Source organism: Stenella coeruleoalba (genome assembly GCF_951394435.1).
Source record: "Stenella coeruleoalba genome assembly, chromosome: 4".
Lineage (NCBI taxonomy): Eukaryota > Metazoa > Chordata > Mammalia > Artiodactyla > Delphinidae > Stenella > Stenella coeruleoalba.
This window is the reverse complement of record NC_137149.1, coordinates 142,531,075-142,555,526: the sequence shown is the minus strand read 5'-3', so window position 1 is coordinate 142,555,526 and position 24,452 is coordinate 142,531,075. Positions and strand designations below refer to the sequence as shown.

The following is a 24,452-nucleotide window of genomic DNA, read 5'->3' as shown; positions in this document are numbered from 1 at the left end:
GCCTCCTTGTATAATAAGCGTCTCACAGTTATCACCAGACTGGACTGCTGATCCATCAGCCCCAAACTGGTGGCTCTCTCGGGGTTCCCACTCCAGTAAAGGGTACCACCTTTCACCCCAGTTGCTCAGGCCAACCTCGGAGTAATCCTAATCCCTTTCCTTCTTTCCTCCCACTTCCAATTCATCAGCCAATCTGTGGACTCTGACTTTTACAACATGTTGAATGTGATCATTTCTTCTCTCTCCCCCTCTAGGATATCACCTCAGTCCTGGACTCAGCCATCCTTCTATCCTGGGCTCTGACAGCAGCTTCCCCTAACTGGCTTTTCTGCTTCCGTCTTTGTTCTGTTATTTTCTACATGGCAGCCAGAATAATTCTTTTAAAACTAAAGTCAGATCATATCACTTCTCTTCTCAAAAGCCTCCAAATGCTCCACTTCACCCTGCGCGCTTAGATACGAGAATGACTCATTCCCTCATTCCCCGGGTCCCATTGGCTCTCTGCTCAAATGTCACTTCATCAGAGAGGTCTTCCCTGATATCTTACCAAAAAATGCTAGTTTCGGGCTTCCCTGGTGGCACAGTGGTTGAGAGTCCGCCTGCCGATGCAGGGGACACGGGTTCGTGCCCCGGTCTGGGAAGATCCCACATGCCGCGGAGCGGCTGGGCCCGTGAGCCATGGCCGCTGAGCCTGCGCGTCCGGAGCCTGTGCTCCGCAACGGGAGAGGCCACAACAGTGAGAGGCCCGCGTACCGCAAAAAAAAAAAAAAAAAATGCTAGTTCCTTCTGCCCTCGCCCTGCATTCCTTTACTGTTTTATTTTTCTTCACGTTGCCACTTGACATCATACAAAATATTTATTTATCTGTTTATAAATAGGAGAATGTAAGCACCATGAGGATTTTGTATTTCCAGTGCCAAAAACCGCCTAAAAAAGGGCTGGCACGCAGATGCTTTTATTAAGTACTCTAGGCATTATTCTAACACAATTTATTATCATTAGATTCGCTGTATTACTGTCCACATTTCACAGACGTGGTAGCCGAGGCACAGAATCGGGAAGTGACTTGCCCAGAGTCACAGCGCTCTCAAGGGGCTTAGCTAGGATGCACATTGAGGCGCTCTTCCTCCGGGGTCCCTCTGCTCCTCAACACTTGGCGCTCAGGTTCGACACCCGAAAGCCGTTCGCGGGGGGCGAGCTGGACGTCAGGGGGACGCCAGCGAGGGCGCGGCTCACCCAGCCTCCCGTTTCCTGGGAAGTCAGCGCGCGCCCGTCCCTAGCCTTTGGGTGCCGCAGCTGGCAGAGCGCACAGATCCGGGCAGGCGGCTGGGGGCGGGAGCGGCCCGTACTTCTGCTGGGTCGCGGGCCGCCGGAGACGGGAGAACGGAGCCCCGCGCAGCCTGAGCGCAACGCCTCCCGCAGCCTGACCGCAACGCCTCCCGTTTCGTTTTCCCGAGGCGCCTCGGCTTTGTTTCGGTTTCCAGTTGTTCCGTCTTCAAAACGAAACTGAAAGTTGCGCTAAACTGCGCAGCGTTCCCTTGGACGGAGATGCCTTTTGGCACCAGTCCTTACCTCTGCGAATCTGTCTGGAACGGAGTGACCTTGCAAACGTGGTTTGTGGTTTGGACACCTGAAACTCCCTCAGAAATACCCTAGGGCGTCTTTTTTCTTCAGATTAAAAACATGTATAATAGCATTTTGCTATTATTGATTATTATATCAATAGAGACACAGGGAAAGAAATCGCTTATGATTCTAACACCCAAAGACAACTAATATTTTGATGCATTTTTTTGGCCTTTTTTTCCTATTATACATTTAATCTTTATAAAATCATGTCATTATACAGTTTTATATATGCAGAATTTAACTCTAAATTGCGTTTTCGTCAAACATAATATCATGAACATATTGCCCTTTTATTATATATTTTTTAAAATAAATTTTAAATTGTTGTGTAACGTTCCAGGTTCTGACAGTACAATTCAGTTATTCTCCTCTTGTGGAAGTTTGTTTTTATCTCATCAGGGCCTTTTATAAATAATAGTATGATTGACATTATTGTAAGTAAATATTTGACCAAATTTCTGATTACTTAAAATAAATTCCAAAAGATGTGTCTGGAGGAAAAACTTCTCCTCTCCCCTCTTAGTTCTTATACTGAGGGTCTGTGAACTAAACTGACAAAGACAGATTAACGAGAAAAAACCTTCCAACTTTAGAAATATTTTATGTGCACAGGAGTTCACAGAAAAGTGAAACTCAAGAAGTGGTTAGCCTTAGGAGCTTATATGCCATTTAACAAAGAACAGGGGGTTTGGGTTTTGAGGGATGATCATTTGTGGAGAAGTGTCTTTGAAATATATTAGGGAGGGGCTTCCCTGGTGGCACAGTGGTTGAGAGTCCACCTGCCAGTGCAGGGGACACGGGTTCGAGTCCTGGTCCAGGAAGATCCCACATGCCGCGGAGCAGCTAAGCCCGTGCGCCACAACTACTGAGCCCACGCACCTAGAGCCCATGCTCCGCAGCAAGAGAAGGCATGGCAATGAGAAGCCCGCACACTGCAACGAAGAGTAGCCCCTGCTCGCCGCAACTAGAGAAAGCCCGTGTGCAGCAATGAAGACCCAACGCAGCCAAAAATAAAACAACTTAAAAAAAAAAGATAAAAGTAATGAACATCTTAAAAAAAAAAAAGAAGTATATGAGGGAAACTAATGGAAGATAAGTGTTACTTTACTAAGGGCTGTTTATGCAGACTCATCTCAGTGCCAGCTCTGGTGATAAGAGGCATTCTTTTCTTCCTGGTATGGAAGGGGGGGGTGCACCTTCACAGGAGAAATTCATGCCAACTTCACAAATTTATGCTTTTAAGTTGATAAGGGGAAGGCAGAGAACTCTTTCTGCATCTGTTGATTCTCAGTTGCCTTCATCTCAAAGTCATCCTTAGGCCAAAGTGGCGTATTTTGGGGTGGCATATTCTGATCCCCTTCAGGTGGAAATTAGGGAGAACGTGACACTTAAAGCCAAATTCTGCTCCAGGAAGAAGGTACCAGTTTCCACCTCCATGAGTATATGAATCTTTGGGAATTTTTTTATCGTTGCATAGTTTGCAAAGTAAATCATTGAAAAGGATAAGATCACAAGATTAAAAAAGAAAACTCAAGTGTTAAGAAAAACTTTACCAGTAATGACGTGCTTAACTTCAAACCTCCGATAATTCAGAGACAAATGCTTTGGGAGAACAGCTTGGATTGTCTTGTAGGGAAATGTGCTGAGGTTTTCATCTGTGGGCACATCTGGCCCATTGGGAGGCATGTTACTGCACTCTTCACTGTGAGTGCCTCTGGCATCTGCCTCTCACACTCAGGCAGGCTCCTTGCCCTTAGCAAAGGATGCACTGTTCTCACTCTTCAGGGCTGGAAAGTCAGAGGAATGGAGGAGGGGTGATCCCATCTTCTCTCCTTTATCTGGCTGGGTTTTGACTCCACCCTCATAGAGAAATGTTAGGGCAGCAAGTCCTTACAGGTTCCCTCCTCCACATGCCCACCCTTTTAAATAGCAGCCGTATTCTCATAAGGACAGTGCCACACACTGAGCCTGTTTCCTTCACACCTTTAAGGTGGACCTTAGGCCTTGATTGAAAAGTCATTGGAAGAGATGGGAAATCCCAGTGACCCTTCCTTTTGAGGAAAAGTACTTTCTTAAACTTGGTATTATATGAACAATCTTATGGGAGGTTTGGTTTTGTTTTTGTTCCTAAAGAACGAATTCCGGCATTGGAGACTCTGTATGTTGGTCCGGTGAGCTGTGGAAAGGAGCATTCCCTGGCTGGCTGTCACAAAGGAAGGGTCTTCGCGTGGGATCTGGTTCTGAAGGACAGCTGGGAATTGGAGAATTTAAGGAAATACATTTTATGCCTAAGTACGTATTTTAATTCATTCATTTATTCATTCAGTATTTTTGAGTTTCATGTGACAGGCACCATGCAAGATGCCAGGGTCCAAAGATGACTATAACAAACACAGTCCCTAACCTCACAGGTTACAGTGTAGGGAGGGAAGGAGGGGGGAAGAAGACAAGGTATAACACCAGTTGTTATTTAATTAGAGTCTATGAAAGAGCAGGGCAGCATGAAGTGAGAACCTGTGACCCTGTGATTTTAATCTTAGGTACTGGAAATAACTGTGGGACCCACTTGGACCTCCAGAGTTGGTGTAAAGATTATTTTAAAGCGAAAATCTTTGAGCTACAGAAAGTTCACAGAGAGACATCTTACCTGACTAAAACAGGTAAGATTTAGTTTTACCTGTTTTAGATACAGCTGCCATTAACCGTCCTTTGAGGGAGTTTCCTATGAATTCAGCCGTTGTAAAGACAAAGCGCCCGATCAGCATCAAAAACTCAATTGAACCTTCCATCCTCTCCCACTCAAGCCCTAAATAAATCCCTTTTGCTAAGTTAATATATGTACACCTCTACTCAGGCTATTGTACAAATTTTCCATTACGGGAGCTCCTGTCTGTACATGTAGATAAACTTTGCCTTTTCTCCTGTTAATCTGTTTATACTCAGTTAATTTGCAGGTCCCCAATCATGGGACACAAGTTGGAAGAGGAAAGGTTTTCCTCCCAACATAACCTTTTGGCTTGTCATAAGCCACTGGATCCTAATATTTTCCTTAGTAAAATCGGGGTAAAAAATCACATCCTCACACACAGCTTCCTAGGCCAAATGATATGACAAGCAGTCTGAACTGTGTGTTCATGAATTACGTGCATTGGAAATTTTCAAAAACATGTTTTTTAATGCTAGGAAGTTACCTTTTGTTACTTTCTCTGCTCATTAAATTGTATAAGAGATTGCTGTAGGGGCTTCCCTGGTGGCGCAGTGGTTGGGAGTCCGCCTGCCGATGCAGGGGACACGGGTTCGTGCCCCGGTCCGGGAAGATCCCACATTCCGCGGAGCGGCTGGGCCTGTGAGCCATGGCCGCTGGGCCTGCGCGTCCGGAGCCTGTGCTCCGCAACGGGAGAGGCCACAACAGTGAGAGGCCCGCGTACCGCAAAAAAAAACCAAAAAAAAAAAAAAAAAAAAAAAAGAGATTGCTGTGGCTTGGGGGAATGAGCACTGAACTTGGAATGAAAAGCGCAAGGTTTGAGTCTGTTCTACAACTGATACTAGTTCACCTCTTTGAGTTTTCCTAGGTTGAGCCGTGTGAAATTGCCGATAGTTATGTTTTTGATCCACAAAAGTGGCAGTTTAATAGGAATCAACCTAGTGGTATCTTTTTTTTTTTTTTTTTTTTTTTGCGGTACGCGGGCCTCTCACTGTTGTGGCCTCTCCCATTGCGGAGCACAGGCTCCGGACGCCCAGGCTCAGCGGCCATGGCTCACGGGCCCAGCCGCTCCGCGGCATGTGGGATCCTCCCGGACCGGGGCACGAACCCGTGTCCCCTGCATCGGCAGGCGGACTCTCAATCACTGCGCCACCAGGGAAGCCCGCCTAGTGGTATCTTTATCTCACAGGGTGAGATAGGTGTTGTAGGTGACAGTGCTCTATAAATTCTAAAGCCCTGGACTATATGTGTGTGAAGAAATTTAGTTTTCTTTTAGGCTGATAAGTATAGCATAAAAGTTAGTACATTATACAATGTGTGAAAAGCCCAATAATTCAAAAGCCCAATTCCCTTTTGAATTATATATTGTTCTGGATTCTGCCCTGCACCTTTGTACATGTTGATGACACGTTAAAATAGCTTGAAGGCTTTGGAATAAAAAGTTCATTCGGGTTTTTCCATAAGATGTTATGGAAACCCCCGAACGAACTTTTTGGCCAACCCAATAGTACAGAAATACAAGAAAATAAGTTAAAATATCTGTAGTCCACTTGGTGACCCAATCTGAAGAAGGATTAATAGATTTTGTATCATTTTTATTATAGGAAGATAGAAACTCTGACTGGTATGAAAATTATACAAGCCTCCTGTGGATGCTACCACTCCCTGGCATTATCAGAAGGTAAAAAAAGTCTTCCTGGATCTCCTGTGTGTCATCAGGAAGTAATTTTTTGAATAAGAATGATACCTGTACCTCGAGTCTGTCATACAGAGTGAAGTAAGTCAGAAAGAGAAAAACAAATACCGTATGTTAACACACATATATATGTGGAATCTGAAAAAAAAAAAAAAAAGGTTCTGAAGAACCTAGGGACAAGACGGGAATAAAGACGCAGATGTAGAGAATGGACTTGAGGACCGGGGAGGGGGAAGGGTAAGCTGGGACGAAGTGAGAGGGTGGCATGGACATATATACACTACCAAATGTAAAATAGATAGCTAGTGGGAAGCAGCCGCATAGCACAGGGAGATCAGCTCGGTGCTTTGCGACCACGTGGAGGGGTGGGATAGAGAGGATGGGAGGGAGACACAAGAGAGAGGAGAGGATATATGTATAGCTGATTCACTTTTTTATAAGGCAGAAACTAACACACCACTGTAAAGCAATTATACTCCAATAAAGATACTTTTTAAAAAAAGAATGATACCTGTTGAGTTTAATGCACTGGGGTTCATTTTAATGCATTTAAAGTTAAAAAGAAAACTTAGATGTAATAACTTACAGAAATCTGACATGTGTTGGCATTTCTCTGAGTAGCATCGGAAGAACTTGATTTTTTTTTTTTTCCTTTTTTGCGGTACGCGGGCCTCTCACTGTTGTGGCCTCTCCCGTTGCGGAGCACAGGCTCCGGACGCGCAGGCTCAGCGGCCATGGCTCACGGTCCCAGCCACTCCACGGCATGTGGGATCCTCCCGGACCGGGGCACAAACCCGTGTCCCCTGCATCGGCAGGCGGACTCTCAACCACTGCGCCACCAGGGAAGCCCTATTGGTATTTTTTTTTTTTTAGACTTAATTGATCATATATTTTTATCATGCATCAGGCTTTTGGAAACATAAAAAGGAAAATGTGCACCAACCAAACTGGTAAAGCTTTTCCTAAAGCTTCTTTGCATTCTTTTTTTTTAAATATCTCTCTTAATTCTTTTTTTATACAGCAGGTTCTTATTAGTCATCCATTTTATACACATCAGTGTATACATGTCAATCCCAGTTTCCCAATTCATCACACCGCTACTCCCATCCCCTGCCGCTTTTGTCCCTTGGTGTCCATACGTTTGTTCTCTACATCTGTGTCTCTATTTCTGCCCTGCAAACCGGTTAATCTGTACCATTTTTCTAGGTTTCACATATATGCGTTAATATATGATATTTGTTTTTCTCTTTCTGACTTACTTCACTCTGTATGACAGTCTCTAGATCCATCCACGTCTCAACAAATGACCCAATTATGTTCCTTTTTATGGCTGAGTAATATTCCATTGTATATACGTACCACATCTTCTTTATCCATTCATCTGTCGATGGGCATTTAGGTTGCTTCTGTGACTTGGCTATTGTAAATAGTGCTGCAGTGAACATTGGGGTGCATGTGTCTTTTTGAATTATGGTTTTCTCTGGGTATATGCCCAGTAGTGGGATTACTGGATCATATGATAATTCTATTTTTAGTTTTTTGAGGAACCTCCATACTGTTCTCCATAGTGGCTGGATCAATTTACATTCCCACCAACAGTGCAAGAGGGTTCCCTTTTCTCCACACCCTCTCCAGCATTTGTTGTTTGTACATTTTCTGATGGTGCCCATTCTAACTGGTGTTAGGTGATACCTCATTGTAGTTTTGACTTGCATTTCTCTAATAATTAGTGATGTTGAGCAGCTTTTCATGTGCTTCTTGGCCATCTGTATGTCTTCTTTGGAGAAATGTCTATTAGGTCTTCTGCCCATTTTTGGATTGAGTTGTTTGTTTTTTTAATATTGAGCTACATGAGCTGTTTATATATTTTGGATTAATCTCTTGTCTGTTGATTTGTTTGCAAATATTTTCTCCCATTCTGAGGGTTGTCTTTTCGTCTTGTTTATGGTTTCCTTTGCTGTGCAAAAGCTTTTAAGTTTCATTAGGTCCCATTTGTTTATTTTTGTTTTTATTTCCATTACTCTAGGAGGTGGATCAAAAAAGATCTTGTGGTGATTTATGTCACAGAGTGTTCTTCCTATGGTTTCCTCTATAAGAGTTTTATAGTGTCCGGTCGTACATTTAGGTCTCTAATCCATTTTGAGTTTATTTTTGTGTACAGTGTTAGGGAGTGTTCTAATTTCATTCTTTTACATGTAGCTGTCCAGCACACTTATTGAAGAGACTGTCCTTCCTCCATTGTATATCCTTGCCTCCTTTGTCATAGATTAGTTGACCATAGGTGCGTGGGTTTATCTCTGGGCTTTCTATCTTGGTCCATTGAGCTATGTTTCTGTTTTTGTGCCAGTACCATATTGTCTTGATTACTGTAGCTTTGTAGTATATTCTGAAGTCAGGGAGTCTGATTCCTCCAGCTCCGTTTTTTCCCCTCAAGACTGCTTTGGCAGTTGCTTCATTTGCAAATATTTTCTTCCATTCTGAGGGTTGTCTTTTGGTCTTGTTTATGGTTTCCGTTGCTGTGCAAAAGCTTTGAAGTTTCATTAGGTCCCATTTGTTTATTTTTGTTTTTATTTCCATTTCTCTAGGAGGTGGGTCAAAAAGGATCTTGCTGTGATTTATGTCATAGAGTGTTCTACCTATGTTTTCCTCTAAGAGTTTTATAGTGCCTGGCCTTACAATTAGGTCTTTAATCCATTTTGAGTTTATTTTTCTGTATGGTGTTAGGGAGTGTTCTAATTTCATACTTTTACATGTACCTGTCCAGTTTTCCCAGCACCACTTTTCGAAGAGGCTGTCTTTTCTCCACTGTATATTCTTGCCTCCTTTATCAAAGGTAAGGTGACCATATGTGCATGGGTTTATCTCTGGGCTTCCTATCCTGTTCCATTGATCTGTATTTCTGTTTTTGTGCCAGTACCATACTGTCTTGATTACTGTAGCTTTGTAGTATAGTCTGAAGTCAGGGAGCCTGATTCCTCCAGCTCCATTTTCCTTTCTCAGGACTGCTTTGGATATTCAGGGTCTTTTGTGTTTCCATACAAATTGTGAAATTTTTTGTTCTACTTCTGTGAAAAATGCCATTGGTAGTTTGATAGGGATTGCATTGAATCTGTAGATTGCTTTGGGTAGTAGAGTCATTTTCACAACGTTGATTCTTCCAATCCAAGAACATGGTATATCTCTCCATCTGTTTGTATCATCTTTAATTTCTTTCATCAGTGTCTTATAGTTTTCTGCATACAGGTCTTTTGTCTCCCTAGGTAGGTTTATTCCTAGGTATTTTATTCTTTTTGTTGCAATGGTAAATGGGAGTGTTTCCTTAATTTCTCTTTCAGATTTCTCATCATTAGTGTATAGGAAGGCAAGAGATTTCTGTACATTAATTTTGTATCCTGCAGCTTTACCAAATTCATTGATTAGCTCTAATAGTTTTCTGGTGGCATCTTTAGGATTTTCTATGTATAGTGTCATGTCATCTGCAAACAGTTACAGTTTTACGTCTTCTTTTCCGATTTGGATTCCTTTTATTTCTTTTTCTTCTCTGATTGTCATGGCTAGGACTTCCAAAACTATGTTGAATAATAGTGGCAAGAGTGGACATCCTTGTCTTGTTCCTGATCTTAGAGGAAATGCTTTCAGCTTTTCACCATTGAGAATGATGTTTGCTGTGGGTTTGTCATATATGGTCTTTATTATGTTGAAGTAGGTTCCATCTATTCCCACGTTCTGAAGAGTTTTTATCATAAATGGGTCTTGAATTTTGTCAAAAGCCTTTTCTGCATCTATTGAGATGATCATATGGTTTTTTCTTCTTCAATTTGTTAATATGGTGTATCACATTGATTGATTTGCATATACTGAAGAATACATCCATCCCTGGGATAAATCCCACTTGATCATGGTGCATGATCCTTTTAATGTGTTGTTGGATTCTGTTTGCTAGTATTTTGTTGAGAATTTTTGCATCTATATTCATCAGTGATATTTTTCTGTAACTTTCTTTTTTTGTGGTATCTTTGTCTGGTTTTGGTATCAGGGTGATGGTGGCCTCAGAGAATGAGTTTGGGAGTGTTCCTTCCTCCGCAGTTTTTGGGAAGAGTTTGAGAAGGATGCGTGTTAGCTCTTCTCTAAATGTTTGATAGAATTCACCTGTCAAGCCATGTGGTCCTGGACTTTTGTTTGTTGGAAGATTTTTCATCACAGTTTCAATTTCATTACTTGTGATTGGTCTGTTCATATTTTCTGTTTCTTCCTGGTTCAGTCTTGGAAGGCTATACCTTTCTAAGAATTTGTCCATTTCTTCCATGTTGTCCATTTTATTGGCATAGAGTTCCTTGTACTAGTCTCTTAGGATGCTTTGTATTTCAGCAGTGTCTGTTGTAACTTCTCCTTTTTTATTTCTAATTTTATTAATTTGAGTCCTCTCCCTCTTTTTCTTGATGAGTCTGGCTGATGGTTTATACATTTTTTTATCTTCTCAAAGAATGAGCTTTTAGTTTTATTGATCTTTGCTATTGTTTTCTTTGTTGCTATTTCATTTATTTCTGCTCTGATCTTTATGATTTCTTTCCTTCTGCTAACTTTGGGTTTTGTTTGTTCTTCTTTCTCTAGTTCCTTTAGGTGTAAGGTTAGATTGTTTATTTGAGATGTTTCTTGTTTCTTTAGGTAGACTTGTATAGCTGTAAACTTCCTTCTTAGAACTGCTTTTGCTGCATCCCATAGGTTTTGGATCATCGTGTTTCATTGTCGTTTGTCTCTAGGTATTTTTTGATTTCCTCTTTGATTTCTTCAGTGATCTCTTGGTTATTTAGTAATGTATTGTTTAGCCTCCACGTGTTTGTGTTTTTTACGTTTTTTTCCCTGTAATTCATTTCTAATCTCTTAGCATTGGGGTCAGAAAAGATGCTTGATATGATTTCAATTTTCTTAAAGTTACTGAGGCTTGATTTGTGACCCAAGTTGTGATCTATCCTGGAGAATGTTCTGTGCGCACTTGAGAAGAAAGTGTAATCTGTTTTTTTTGGGTGGAATGTCCCATAAATATCAATTAAATCTATCTGGTCTATTGTGTCATTTAAAGCTTCTGTTTCCTTATTTATTTTCATTTTGGATGATCTGTCCATTGGCATAAGTGAGGTGTTAAAGTCTTCCACTATTATTGTGTTACTATTTTCTCTTTTATAGCTGTTAGCAGTTGCCTTATGTATTGAGGTGCTCCTATGTTGTGTGCATATATATTTATAATTGTTATATCTTCTTCTTGGATTGATCCCTTGATGTTTATGTAGTGTACTTCCTTGTCTCTCGTAGCATTCTTTATTTTAAAGTCTATTTTGTCTGATATGAGTATTGCTACTCCAGCTTTCTTTTGATTTCCATTTGCATGGAATATCTTTTTCCATCCCCTCACTTTCAGCCTGTATGTGTCCCTAGGTCTGCAGTAGGTCTCTTGTAGACAGCATATATATGGGTCTTGTTTTTGTATCCATTCAGCAAGCTTGTGTCTTTTGGTTGGAGCATTTAATCCATTCACGTTTAAGGTAATTATCGATATGTATGTTCCTAGTACCATTTTCTTAATTGTTTTGGGTTTGTTTTTGTAGGTCCTTCCCTTCTCTTGTGTTTCCCACTTAGAGAAGTTCTGTTGTTGTTTGGATGGGTGATATTAAGGTATGTTTGTATGCCAGTGAGAACGATCCAGTTCAGGAGGAGAAAGTGATGATGCACGAGAAAGAGGGAATGATTGTAGAGGTAATACTGTCCCAGAATAGGAGCCAGGAAGCAGGGCCAGGGGTCCAGTGTGGCACGTAGGGCTTTGGGCAGAAATTTTTATTCTGTTCAGATGAGGAACAGTGGAGGTGAGGGTAGGTTGCTTGTGGGAAGGTGATTAGTTCTTCCCTGATTGTTTCAGTTTTCTCAGTGATGCACAAGGCACGGTCCTTATTTGAAACTTAGTGAAGCAGAGGAAGATTGCTACAGGTTTAGGAATAAACGGAAAGTGTGCAATAGTGACTCAGAGTGAGACAGTGAACATCGTGGGAGATTACGAGACAGTATAGAGTGACCATTTGAAATCTGTGGTTGTAGGGCATAAGGTGAAATCAGTCGGCACAGTTGTTTGTTTTTCTCCATTGATGTTAAGCTGCTTGGATTCCTTTGGAGTAATTCAGATTGAAGGTTAACTACAGGTGGACTTTTGCTAGGTAAGTACAATAGGAAAGGGACAGAAGACTTGGAGGTATTTGCAAATGACTGATTACACTGCTGACCGTAGAACCTAAGCTGGGTAGGATAGATAATGAACAAACAATAGGGTTGATGGATTGGAGAGCCCAGTGGCCTCAAAGAATGTTGGAGTGGATTCCACTCTAAAGTGTCTTCGTCTCTTCGGGCTGCTATAACAAAATACCATAGATTGAGTGGTTTATAAACAGAAGTTTATTTCTCACAGTTTTGGAGGCTGGGAAGTCTGGGATTAAGATGACAGCACATTTGGGAATTCCCTGGTGGTCCAGTGGTTAGGACTTGACACTTTCACTGCTGTGGCCCGGGGTTCGATCCCTGGTCTGGTCTGGGAACTAAGATCCCGCAAGCTGCACAGTGTGGCCAAAAAAAAAAAAAAAGATGATGGCAGATTTGATGTCTGGCGAGGGCCTGCTTCCTGGTTTACAGATGGCTGTCTTCTCACTGTATCCTCATGTGGCAGAAGGAACAGGGGTGAAAGAGCTCTCTGGGGTCTGTTATAAAGGGCACTAGTTCCATTCCTGAGGGCTCCACCCTCATGACCCAATCACTTTCCAAAGGCCCTACCTCCTAATACCATCACATTGGGGGTTAGGATTCCAATATATGAATTTGGGGGGAAAACACTCAGTCCATAACGTTCTGCCACTGCCCCCCTCAAATTCATGTCCTTCTTGCATGCAGAATACATTCATTTCATCCCAACAGCCCCCAAGTCTTAACTCATTCCAGCATCAAAGAATGTTAGCCTGGGAGTTCCACTCTGAAGTCAGTGAATTCGAAGGATGGTGTATGATGATCAGAGAGGAGAATGTTTCTAATGCAAATTTAGAAGGTGGAACAATTTTTGTTTGTTTGTTTGGCTGTGTTGGGTCTTTGTTGCTGCATGTGGGCTTTCTCTACAGGGTTCTCACTGCGGTGGCTTCTCTCGTTGCGGAGCACGAGCTCTAGAGCGCAGGCTCAGTAGTTGTGTCGCACGGGCTTAGTCGCTCTGCGGCATGGGGGATCTTCCTGGACCAGGGTTCGAACCCGTGTCCCCTGCATTGGCAGGTGGATTCTTAACCACTGCACCACCAGGGAAGTCCCTGGAACAATGACTGGTGATTATAAAGTACAGAATATCACCTTTATCTAGGGCAATAGTTTTCAACTAGGAGTGGTTTTGCGCCCCTGGAAACACCTGGCAATGTCTGTGCTCAGCTGAGGTTGTCCTGAGGGAGGAGCATGTATGTCGGGGTGGCTGCTACTGGCATCAGGTGGGTAGAGGCCAGGGCCGCTGCTAAACATCCTGCAGTGCACAAGACAGCCGCTCACAACAGAGAATTGTCGGACGCAAAATGCCAGGCGGATCAGTTTAGAAGCCCCGACCCAGGGCCTGGGTGGCTGCAGTGGAGCAAAGGAAGAGAGTGGAGACAAGATAAAGAACTGAGAGATCAAGAGGGGCAATAAACTGGGTTCATGAAGGACGAAGTTGCCAAGAAGGACAGGAAGAATGATGACAGGCGTGGATGTGCTGAGGAAGACAGGCAGCAAGGTGCTAAAGTTTCCAGTGATTGAAGGGTCGTGACTAGGACTTTGGCAGGTGATACAGTCTGTTGTTATGTGCTTCAGAGGAGCCGGGATTTTGAAGAAGAAAGTAGAAGAAATGGTCTGTAAATGCCAGTAGGGAGCACCTCATCGTCCTAAGGTCCCTGGGATGGTGGAGGGAAAAAAGCTTCCTCATGGTTGAACTCCAGGGAACACCCAGGACTCAGATCAAGACAGTGAAGGGAACTTTGGGAGTCACGGTAATACATCTTTTTCAAAAGATCTTTAGCTAAGCATTAAACAAAAGTGATGCAGAATTCCCTGATTTACTATAAGTTAGTGGAAGCAGAGGTATATTACAGAGCAGAGCGCTAATGTCCTTGGAAAAATATATTAAAGACAGGTTTTTCTCTCCAGACAGTGATTTCTGACACCTCTGGTTGAGCCATTTGGTTTCAAATACTATGTAGAACGATGGTTCTCAAAAATGTGGTCCCCAAATCGGCAGCCTCAGCATCACCTGGGAATTTGCTAGATGCAGATTCTTGAGCTCCACGCCTGACCTGTTGAATCGAAAACTGTGGAGATGGGCCCAGCAGTCTAGGCTTTAACAAGATCACTAGGTGATTCTGTTATCAGTTTGAAAACCACGGATATAAAAGCAAAAACCTGTGGATGATTAAAGGGCAGAAAGAAACTAGTGTTTACTGAGTACTTACTATAATCCAAAGGCTTTGTGTACCTAATATCTTTTAATCTCATTTTTTAATGTGGTAAAACCTTCACCGCTATCTACCTCTAAAACTGTTTTCATTACCCCAAGCAGAAACTCTTTTTTCTCCCAAAGCAGAAACTTTGAACCATTAAATAATAACTCCCCATTCCCCACTACCTGTAACCCCAGGTAACCTCTAATACCCTTTCTGTCTATGAATTAGCCTGTTTCATATAAGTGGAATTGTGCAATATTTGTCCTTTTGTATCAGGCTTATTTCACTCAGCGTAGCGTTTTCACAGTTCATCCATGTTGCAGCATGTGTCGAACTTCCTTCCTTTTCATGGCCGAGTAATATTCCATTGTATGGATGTACCATATTCATCTGTTGATGCTGTTGCTGGACGTGGGTTGTTCCCATCTTTTTGGCTATTGTGGATAATGCTGCAATGAATATTGACATACAGTATCTGTTTGAGTCCCTGTCTTCAGTTCTTTTGTGTTATCTCATTTTTTAAATAACAAAGCTAAGGCTTGGACCAAGCAAAGTGGCCAAGGCTAGAAAATGGAAGCGCCAGGCCAGTCTGATGCTCTGGCTCCTCCCACAAAACCCCACTGTCTGAGAGGATGGGGGCCCATCTCCCACCTGTGTTTTACTCACTACTTAATGTGTGTGTATTTTCCTGATCATTCTTTTCTTTCTTCCTAGAAGGATACTAGTTCCACCAACGTTTCCAGGAAAACCCTGCCAGAAATAAGCGGAATTAACCAGTCACTGACAGAAAAATGGATGGCAGTGGCAAGAGGAAGTGCAGAGCATGAAGTAAGTGACTGAGAGGTGGCTCTGTCTGACAGAGTAGAAACTGGGAATTTCCTGGCGGTCCAGGGGTTAGGCCTCTGCGCTTTCACTGCTGGGGCCCCAGGTTCGATCCCTGTTTCGGGAACTAAGACCCTGCAAGCCGTGTGGCACAGCCCAAAAAAAAAGGAGAAAGCACTTTTATTTGGTTCTGAAGCCTTGGTCATTTTATCCTAGACATAAGAGAGAGGATTTGGCTTTGTCATGAAGGCATTTGCATTTTAATCATGGTTCTCTTCTACCATCTCTTAGTTTGAAGAAATCATTTTATTCATTCATTCATCATTTCTTTAACAGAGGTATATTGAGGATGTACAATATGCCAGGCACTTTGATAGGTGAGGAAGATGCAGGAGTGAATCAAAAATACTTTCTATGCCACAAAGCCTTTCCCAGGGCAGACTGTTTTTATAGCTTCATAGTTTATTCTCTGGAGCTCCAGAAGTTTCTGTTTTCAGAAGGATGCGTTTTATTTAAATCTAGATGACTTGATCAAATCAACTATGAAGGGTTTTGGTGAGATTTAGCAGTCACATGCACAAAGTATACCCAGAATTTGGAGGACTCTTAAGAGAGCAGTTATTTTTGTTAACAATGGTTCCATGTCATCAGTTACATACAGTATTTGGTAAGATAAAAGGGATATGCTTATAGTATGTTGTGACTTAACCTTGTCTTATTATGTTTGCAGGGAAATTAGAGTGATATTTTCATCTCCTGCTTGTCTGACTGCAAGTTTTTAAAGAAAAGGTAACATTTACATGAGACTTAACTTTATTTAAAACACTGGGGGATATTTAAAATGAAATGTTTCGACTCAGTCATTTTAATATGTGCATTTTGTTATCTATGAACAAAAAAGAATCCAACATTGAAAACTCCATAGGTTGTTACAGAATTCTCCCATTTTTGTAAAGTAGTTTCCTATTGGACCACTGCAAGTTGTAATTTCTAATTTACCTTGTTCACTGCCTCTGCCCTGCCCTTCTCTGCTGTCTGATTGGCAGGAATGGTGTTTTTTTCAGAATCTTTGCATCTAGGAGCGATCAGTTCATTCGAACATTGCTTTTGTACTTAGAGGCCAGGCCTGTGCTCTGAAGCTCTTATTTTGAGATCAATAAGGAAAACAGATTCTATTTATTTTATCTTTAACTAGTCTTACTACCACAGAGGAGCATCTAACTTCTCTCCTACTTGGTTTGACACTTGGTCTGATTCAGTAGTTTAAACAAGTCCTCTCTTAAATCGCTCAATGTTTGGTCTTCTGTTTCTTCGCCTCCCTCTATGCGCTCCAATACTGTACCTGGGAACTACTGAAGGATAAAGTGAGGCATATTAAAAATTGTAAGTTTGTTTGAGCGCACATCAATTTGAATCACGCAGCACCAATTCAGAATTGCCTAAGAGTGCACCGGCGAGAGGAGCTCAGGGAGAGACATACGGAGAAGGTACAGAAACGAAGAAAGGAAGCTATTTGACTGGCTATAACTCAAAGCCTACTGGGCTTTTTGTGATTGGCTGCCCTTAGCTTTTGATTCATAACTTTGAGGCATTTACAGGCTTAGATTTTGGGTTGCTTTTATAGGCCACCATGGCACTGGAGCCACTGCAGTGTAATGGCCTCCTTGTTTAATTACTTTAGCAGTAACGAGGGAGGGGAGGGGGAATAGTAGCATAAAGGGGCCCTTAGGCTGCCCTCTGTCTTCTCTGGAGGCCGGTGCCCTGCAGGTCTGTCCGCAGCTGGTGTCACTCGTCTCTATCCTCCTTCCCTAGGTCAGGTCCTGTCCCTCCCTTGTTGACTTGGCCTCAGAAGATAGCTGTACACATCCGCCGCTAGGCGGTACTCACTATTCGCTTAACCCCTGTTGCAGGTACTTCTTGCCTCTAAGTAACCTGCCCTCCCTTTCCCCCCGCCCCCCCGCCATTGTCCCTTTGGTTCTTAACCCAGCTGCATTCCCAGCCATTCCTCAGGGAGACTGGAGGAACTGTTGGGTCCAACAGCTTCACCTGGGAACCAGAGAAGCCCAGTGAAGATGAGTGTCATGCCTGCCCACCGCAGCTCACGAGGCAGTTATCATTCTAGAGTCCCCAGAGGCATCCCTATTCATCTCTACACATCCCGGCCAAAGGCAGGAGATGAGAAATCAAGACACTGCTTCCCTCTGCCGGCTTTCTCTCCCATTTGCCATCCTCTTCTTGCCATCCTTCTAGCCTAGGAAGGAGGGGACTCTACCATGTAATGTATCCTGTTTCTTCCCCACTGTAGCCTCAAGCTAATTCTCATTACCTAGAGGAGAATCTTTTCTACACTAAGAAAATTATCTTTCTAAAGTGTCTCCATGTCCCCTTCCCAGGAGTGATAAACCTGAAGGTTTGATCTTAAGACGCCAAAGGCTGCAAAGGAGAATTTATTTTACAGGAAAATTTACAGTACTCTGTTTTGGTACTTGCATAAATGTTTTAGGCCTAGTATTACAATTGATTGGTTAATCTAGCAAGCATGAAATATTTAATAGTACATTATAAAGACAAATCGTCCTACAGAGTGCAAGCTCCTCAAATATTACCAACACAACCCAGGGAAACGCCACACCTAGGCAAAGAAAGCCTTGGTAGTATTTCTGAGGAGAATGGCCAGGTCTGAATTTTTTTAAATCAACAGTTTGGATTAAGGCAGGTCTTTCAGTGTGGGAGGGGAGGATTGGGGACTTCATCAGGATTGAGGAAAGATACTACAATCCAGGACGGTTGGAAACAGCAAGGAAAGGATGATTTTTTTTTTTTTTTTTTTTTTTTTTTGCGGTACGCGGGCCTCTCACTGCTGTGGCCTCTCCCGGTGCGGAGCACAGGCTCCGGACGCGCAGGCCCAGCGGCCATGGCTCATGGGCCCAGCCGCTCTGCGGCATGTGGGATCTTCCCGGACCGGGGCACGAACCCGTGTCCCCTGCATCGGCAGGCGGACTCTCAACCACTGCGCCACCAGGGAAGCCCAAGGCAAGGATTTTGAGACAAGAGAGGCGAAGAATTTTAGGGCGTAAACTGTTGATTGCTTTCCGTGGTAGAGTTAATGGGTCTTTTCAGGAAGTTCCTAAAATGAACAATCAAGCCGTTTGCTTGGACAAGGGTGTCTTGGAATAGTAAAGTCATGCTAATGAAACAGTGGAATCCCAAAGTAATATAAATATAGATGGTAAGATAGGTGGGGTTAGGGAGTTTCAGTTCTCGGTGCGCAGGCTGAGTGTGAGGGTAAATGGTTTCAGCTGTCAGACGCAGCATGTAAACTTTTGCTATTCTTGCAGCCCAAACTTGAGATAATAAATTGTTACCTATTCTCTATTAGGAGAACATAGACTTTATAACTTTTTTTTGTGCCAAGTAAATTGATTATTTTGAAAGAATGCAAGCTTTAAGAAAAAAGATAATATATGATATATAGTAAAATAAAATTATACCTAATGGTATATGAAGTTAGGAATATTCCTTTACATCTGTTTATGTGTTTCTTTTTTTGCATTTCTTGCATCCAAAGAGAATCTGGAGAAACTATTTCCATTGATGTGGACTTAGAAGTGGCGAGAAGTTAACAAAAAAAGAATGGATTTCTTCTTTGGTAATAACCAATATTCACTTGAGAAATAGATGAATAGAATTTCTTTACAGGAACCGATATGATTACAGTTTACTTTTGTTAGGAGTTGAGTGAGATGGAAGTGTGATGGGGAGGGGCTAGTGTTTATTATGAGGTTACTATATGCCAGACACTGTATTAGGCGCTGTGCATGCTTAAATGTACAGTAGATACAGTGTTTTTATTTTCAATATGAGAAAAACAGTGCTTGAGAGGCATAACTTATGAAAAGAGTACTAGTTTGGGATTCATATGTTTTGGGACCTACCGATTAAGAATAGACAGATTAACAGAAAAGAGAAGTTCTACTTGTGAAGAGCAGCTAGGAATGAGGGTTTATATACCAACTTTAGGGAAGGGGGAGAAATAAATGAAACAATTTCCATTGGGAGACAGATGGGCATTTAGGGGGACACATGGAAGATAGGATAGCTTGTGATAACGTTTGTTTCTGCAATTTCTCATCCAAGTGCAAGTGCGGGGTCTTTTTCCTGGCAGTGAAGCTCGCTCGCCTGCCCACCCAGGAGAGGATTTATAGCTGCTTCACCCTTCGAAGCCTCTGCCTTTAGTTAGATGAGAAAAGCTCTGAAGGCTTCTTTCCACAACAGCTGAATCTCTGACGTCTTCAGTTGAAAATCATCTTTATACCGTTTGGGGTCCCTACATTTGGAAGGGAAAGGGGGAGAGTGTTCCTTAATATGCAGTAGAAACTTTTTATTTATTTACTTTTTAAAATATTTATTTATATTTTATTTGGCTGCGTCAGGTCTTAGTTGCGGCATGTGGGATCCAGTTCCCTGAACAGGGATCAAACCTGGGCCCCCTGCATTGGGAGCGCTTAGTCTTACCCATGGGACCACCAAGGAAGTCCCTATTTTTATTTTCAAGATGAAAAAATAAGAATAGTGTAGGTGATCAGGTATATTTTTAAAATAAATATTTAGGTTATGTGGGAGATCACTTGGGGTGCTATTCCCGGTGTGAGTTCTAAGAAACATTAGTTTCACAGAATGCTCTATGAAGAGGGGTTCTTAGTGACGCAGCTTTAGGAACACCGCATACTATTATGGAGTCGTGATGCACGTAAGTAAATCAAAGACTCTATGATGTCATATACTGAAAGAAATCTAGCTTTTTTGACCCTATTTTTCTCAAAGTTATTTGACTTTGTGACACTGTTTTCCCATGTACACCTACTAGCATTCCGCAGAAGTCATGTTCTTCTGGATATATGAAAAAACAAATTGTAAGAACATCAGTGTAATACTAGTATACAGTACTTCACAGTTTATCGTTGCATGTATCATCTAACAGTGCTTAGGACATGTGGAGGCAGATACTCACAGTTAAGAGTATCTAAGGTCTGTTAGAGAGAATACATAAGCTGTTGGTTCAGAAACCACCCCCTGTGCTCAGAGGACAAGGAAGGACTGAAGAAAGAGGCAGCCCCTCCAGATTGGAAGGTAGCAGGTTTAATAAGCAAGGGAACTTACAAGGCTTGTCTTGGGTGGCCGCAAGATGAGTAGATCTGCACCCGCCCGCCCGAATCCTTAAGTTCATATAGAGGCATTAACTGCTGGGTTCAGTCACGTATACTGTCCACATAGTCTCGGCAACACCTTACTCTCTCAAGGCTGCATCCTTGGAACAGCTCCCACTATGGGAACAGTGGGCAGAGCATGCATTCCAAACAGACGGGAGTGGGTGAGGACCATGTGATTGCCCAGGTCCAGCTTGAGGGTCAACATCCTCTTGATTACCTCCTCCAGACATAAGCTTCTCCAGACAACTTCCAAATCTCAATGGCCGATTCACACAGTGAAGATTTTTTTTTTTTCTCTCACACCAAAGTCCAAAGAGGGTTGCTATAGGAGGCACCTGTAGGGAAGGAAAAAAATTACTTTTGCTCTCCTTACCTTAGTTTCATTGGCTGGGGCCTCACAGATTACACTGAGAAAATACAGAAGAACAAGAGAAAAACAGGTTTATTAACATGTGCATCCCACTTATACATGGAAATACTCAGTGATGAGTAACTTTAAGGACTGGTTAGAACTTGGGCTTCTAAAGCATCTTAGTGAAGAACAGTGATTTTGTAGAGAAGCGAGAAGACAAAAGATACGGACTTTGAGCTTCTGGGTTGGCAAATGGTGGGAAGGAAAATACACGAGAAAGCAATGGTGGCTAAGGGCTAGTTAGTGAGGTTTGCGGTGTAGAGCCTTCCTCAGCGCCAGCTCATCTCTGCTAGTCAGGTTGTTATCCCCTTCCTGGGACGGGAAGCTGGGGACAGGAGGGCACCTTCACAAGGGGAATTTATGTTCTGTTTTCAGGTAGATGGGAGAGGCCAGAGAGCTCATTCCACGTCTGCTTTTTCTCACTTGCCTTCAGCTTAAAATAACCCTCGTGTTGGAGTGGCATATCTGGGGGTGGCAAATTCTACCACCCTTCCCCCCCCGCCCAGGTTCATTCCGGGGTGACTCAGTCTCCTTTCTGTCATTCTAGGCCCCAGGGCCACGAAATTCTCCAGCAGGTCTTTTGTGTTGGTTGGCAGATGGGGAAAGAGGGTATGAAAGGTCACATGGGAGGCCTTAGGGGCCAAGCCTGGAAGTGTCACACATTGCCTTCCCTCACATTCTGTTAGCTAGAACCCGGTCGCATGGGCCCACCTAACTGCAGGGGAGGCTGGGCAATGCCATCTGCCCGCAAGCCCCGGAGGAAGATGACATAGGACTGGTGAGGTGAACGTATGGCATTTTCTCTGCCACGGTAGAATTTTAGGTCAGAGAGATCTAGATATGGATCCCTTCTGATTGAGCAACGGTTCGTTATGATTCATTCAGTAGGTCCCGGCGTGTGATTTCACTTTATTTCTTTCATTCACCCCAATATAAAATAGGGTGGATGGTTCTCACATACTACTTCAGGGGCATTTGGGAAACAAGGAGTGATGGAGTTTGAATAGTAGGTTTCGGGAAAACTAAATGATTATTCCATTTGGAACATAGTGGACATGACACCTCTGGTCCCATAGCTTCTTTCTTGCAATACTCTGTGTCTAATATATCCTGGGCCTCTCCCTGATCCTGTTTCAACCACAGATAACAACACGTCTCAGGGATCCTCTGCTCAACACTCTTCCATATTGTTCTCCACACCAAGAAACTTTATCGGTCTTCCTTCTGCTCCCAGAGTGTCCTGTCATGCATGATCCTAAGAACTGGATGACTCTGGTGGTCCCGTTTGCAGAGGCTGTTCATAACATGACTGGCCAATCTTCACAAGTCCTGAGTAAGTGTGATTACCTTTATGTCACTTTATCCGTATTCTCAATAGAGAGTCACTGTCTAAAGTAGAAGTTGTAGCAAAGTTTAGATAGACTGCAAAATACTACACAAATGTTTGAATATGTGGTATTTGCATTATTGAAAAGATTAACCTAAAGCTATCGTCAAATCCGAGTTTGTGTGCCTGACGCACAGTGAGGCCAAACAAACCGAAGCACTGGAGTTTGGGGCAGAGGAAGGTTTATTTCAAGTGCCAAACAAGGAGAACGGGCAGTTTATGCTCAGAAGACCTGAACTCCCTGATGGGTCTCAGGGAAGAGTTTCTAAAGGCAAATTTTCAGGGAGGGCTGCAGAGGGTGTGACTTTCTTCTGACTGGTTGGTGGTGAGGTAACAGGATGGTGCTCTGGGAATCTCAGTCATCAGCTTTCTGGTTGTAACCAGTCTGGGGTTCCAGTGCTTATGGTCAGCCTGAAGTTACCATCCTCCACCTGGGGTGGGGTCTTAGTTCCTGTAGAAGCACTCAGAGATATGTGTCAGACTGTCTTGTATATCCCTCGAGGAGGAACCAGGACCCTGCCCCATCTCTGCACTATTGTTTCCGGACTGGCTTTCCTTCCTTTCTGCATTCTCTCACTTCCTAATTAGTAACAGTGTGAATCTGCCCTTTGGAACCCAGGGAGGGTCTCGGAGGTTGAAGCCTTTTTCCTACAATCAAGAAACAGGAGGCACGGGAAAGCCTTTTGTACCTGGGAGCGCCCCACAGGGTCCTGCTCGGTTTCAAAGCTATTATGATCATTACTCTATCATCACAAAGCATGTGTAAATCTTAGACTTGGTCATGGCCTTGACATCAGAATTTAATAACCATAGAGTATCCAGTCAAGATAAATCCATACTTTAAAACTTTATGTTGTTTTAAAACTTTAGACATTTTGACCAGAGGTGAGGAAAAAAATGTTTAACTTTGTGTTCTTGTTTTTTATTTTATTCAATGCCATGGGTTATCCTTTTACAACTTTGAGCTAATGTTCAAGGTCCAAAGCTTAAAAGGTGTGAAGGTGAAATGTATGGTGAATCATAAGCTACCTAGTTCCCCTCCCAGAAAGCAGTTACAGAGTAGAGTTTCTTGTGTAACCTTTGAAAGATATTCTCTCTATATAAAAACATATAGAAATAATAATTCTTTTTAAAAATGGTAGCATACATTCTTTGGCAACTTGCTTTTTTCACTAAACAGTATATCTTGGAGATCATTATGTTACAGGACCTATATGACTGCCTCATTCCATTTAATGGTTGAGTAGTATTCTATTGGGAGGATATACATAAATTTTTGCTATTATAAGAGTTCTAACATGCATTTCTTTGTACGTACATAAATTTACACGGGCAGGGAAATGTCCAGAAAGCAGAATTACTGGGTCAAATTGTATGTGCATTTTAAATCTTGAGAGATTTTGCCAAATGACCCTCCACAGAAGTCAGGGCCACCATGTTGTCCAGCTTTAAGTGGTTACCATTCACATTGTCACCCTTGGAATTGGGCAACATAGCTCTGACAGAAGATGTACCAGTTTACACTTAATCAATAAATATGAGAGCCTCAGCCCACACACTTCTCCACAGTGTGAACCAAACTTTGGTCTATACCGTTCTGAAAAGAAGAATCTCTCTTTTTTTTTTTTTTTGGGCAGGCCACGCCCCTTTTGGGATCCTAGTTCCCCGACCAGGGATCAAACCTGGGCCCCCTGCAGTGGAAGCGTGGAGTCCTAATCACTGGACAGCCAGGGAATTCCCAAGAGTCTCTCTCTCTTTTTTTTTTTTTTTAAATTTATTTTCTTTTGCTGCATTGTGTCTTCATTGCTGCCCGTGGGCTTTCTCTAGTTGCGGCGAGCAGGGGCTACTCTTTGTTGCGGTGCACAGGCTTCTCATTGCAGTGGCTTCTCTTGTTGTGGAGCACAGGCCCTAGGCGTGTGGGCTTCAGTAGCTGTGGCACGCAGGCTCAGTAGTTGTGGCTCATGGGCTCTAGAGCACAGGCTCAGTAGTTGTAGCACACGGGCTTAGTTGCTCCGCAGCATATGGGATCTTCCCAGACCAGGGATCAAACCTGTGTCCCTTCCATTAGCAGGTAGATTCTTAACCACTGCGCCACCAGGGAAGTCCCCAAGA

At 42.8% G+C, this 24,452-nt stretch overlaps 1 pseudogene across 1 annotated transcript in view; it reads left to right on the top strand.

The window, feature by feature from the left end:
* LOC307185551 (putative E3 ubiquitin-protein ligase HERC6) overlaps nucleotides 1–24,452 on the top strand; it is a 100,565-nt pseudogene that overhangs the window by 55,338 nt on the left and 20,775 nt on the right. Inside the window, exons 5-14 of the transcript in view lie at nucleotides 1,033–1,429; nucleotides 2,993–3,068; nucleotides 3,763–3,921; nucleotides 5,938–6,055; nucleotides 11,664–11,780; nucleotides 15,224–15,337; nucleotides 15,668–15,708; nucleotides 16,062–16,120; nucleotides 18,900–18,980; nucleotides 22,097–22,286. The product of the transcript in view is annotated as a putative E3 ubiquitin-protein ligase HERC6 (transcript). The remainder of the gene's footprint in view (nucleotides 1–1,032; nucleotides 1,430–2,992; nucleotides 3,069–3,762; nucleotides 3,922–5,937; nucleotides 6,056–11,663; nucleotides 11,781–15,223; nucleotides 15,338–15,667; nucleotides 15,709–16,061; nucleotides 16,121–18,899; nucleotides 18,981–22,096; nucleotides 22,287–24,452) is intronic.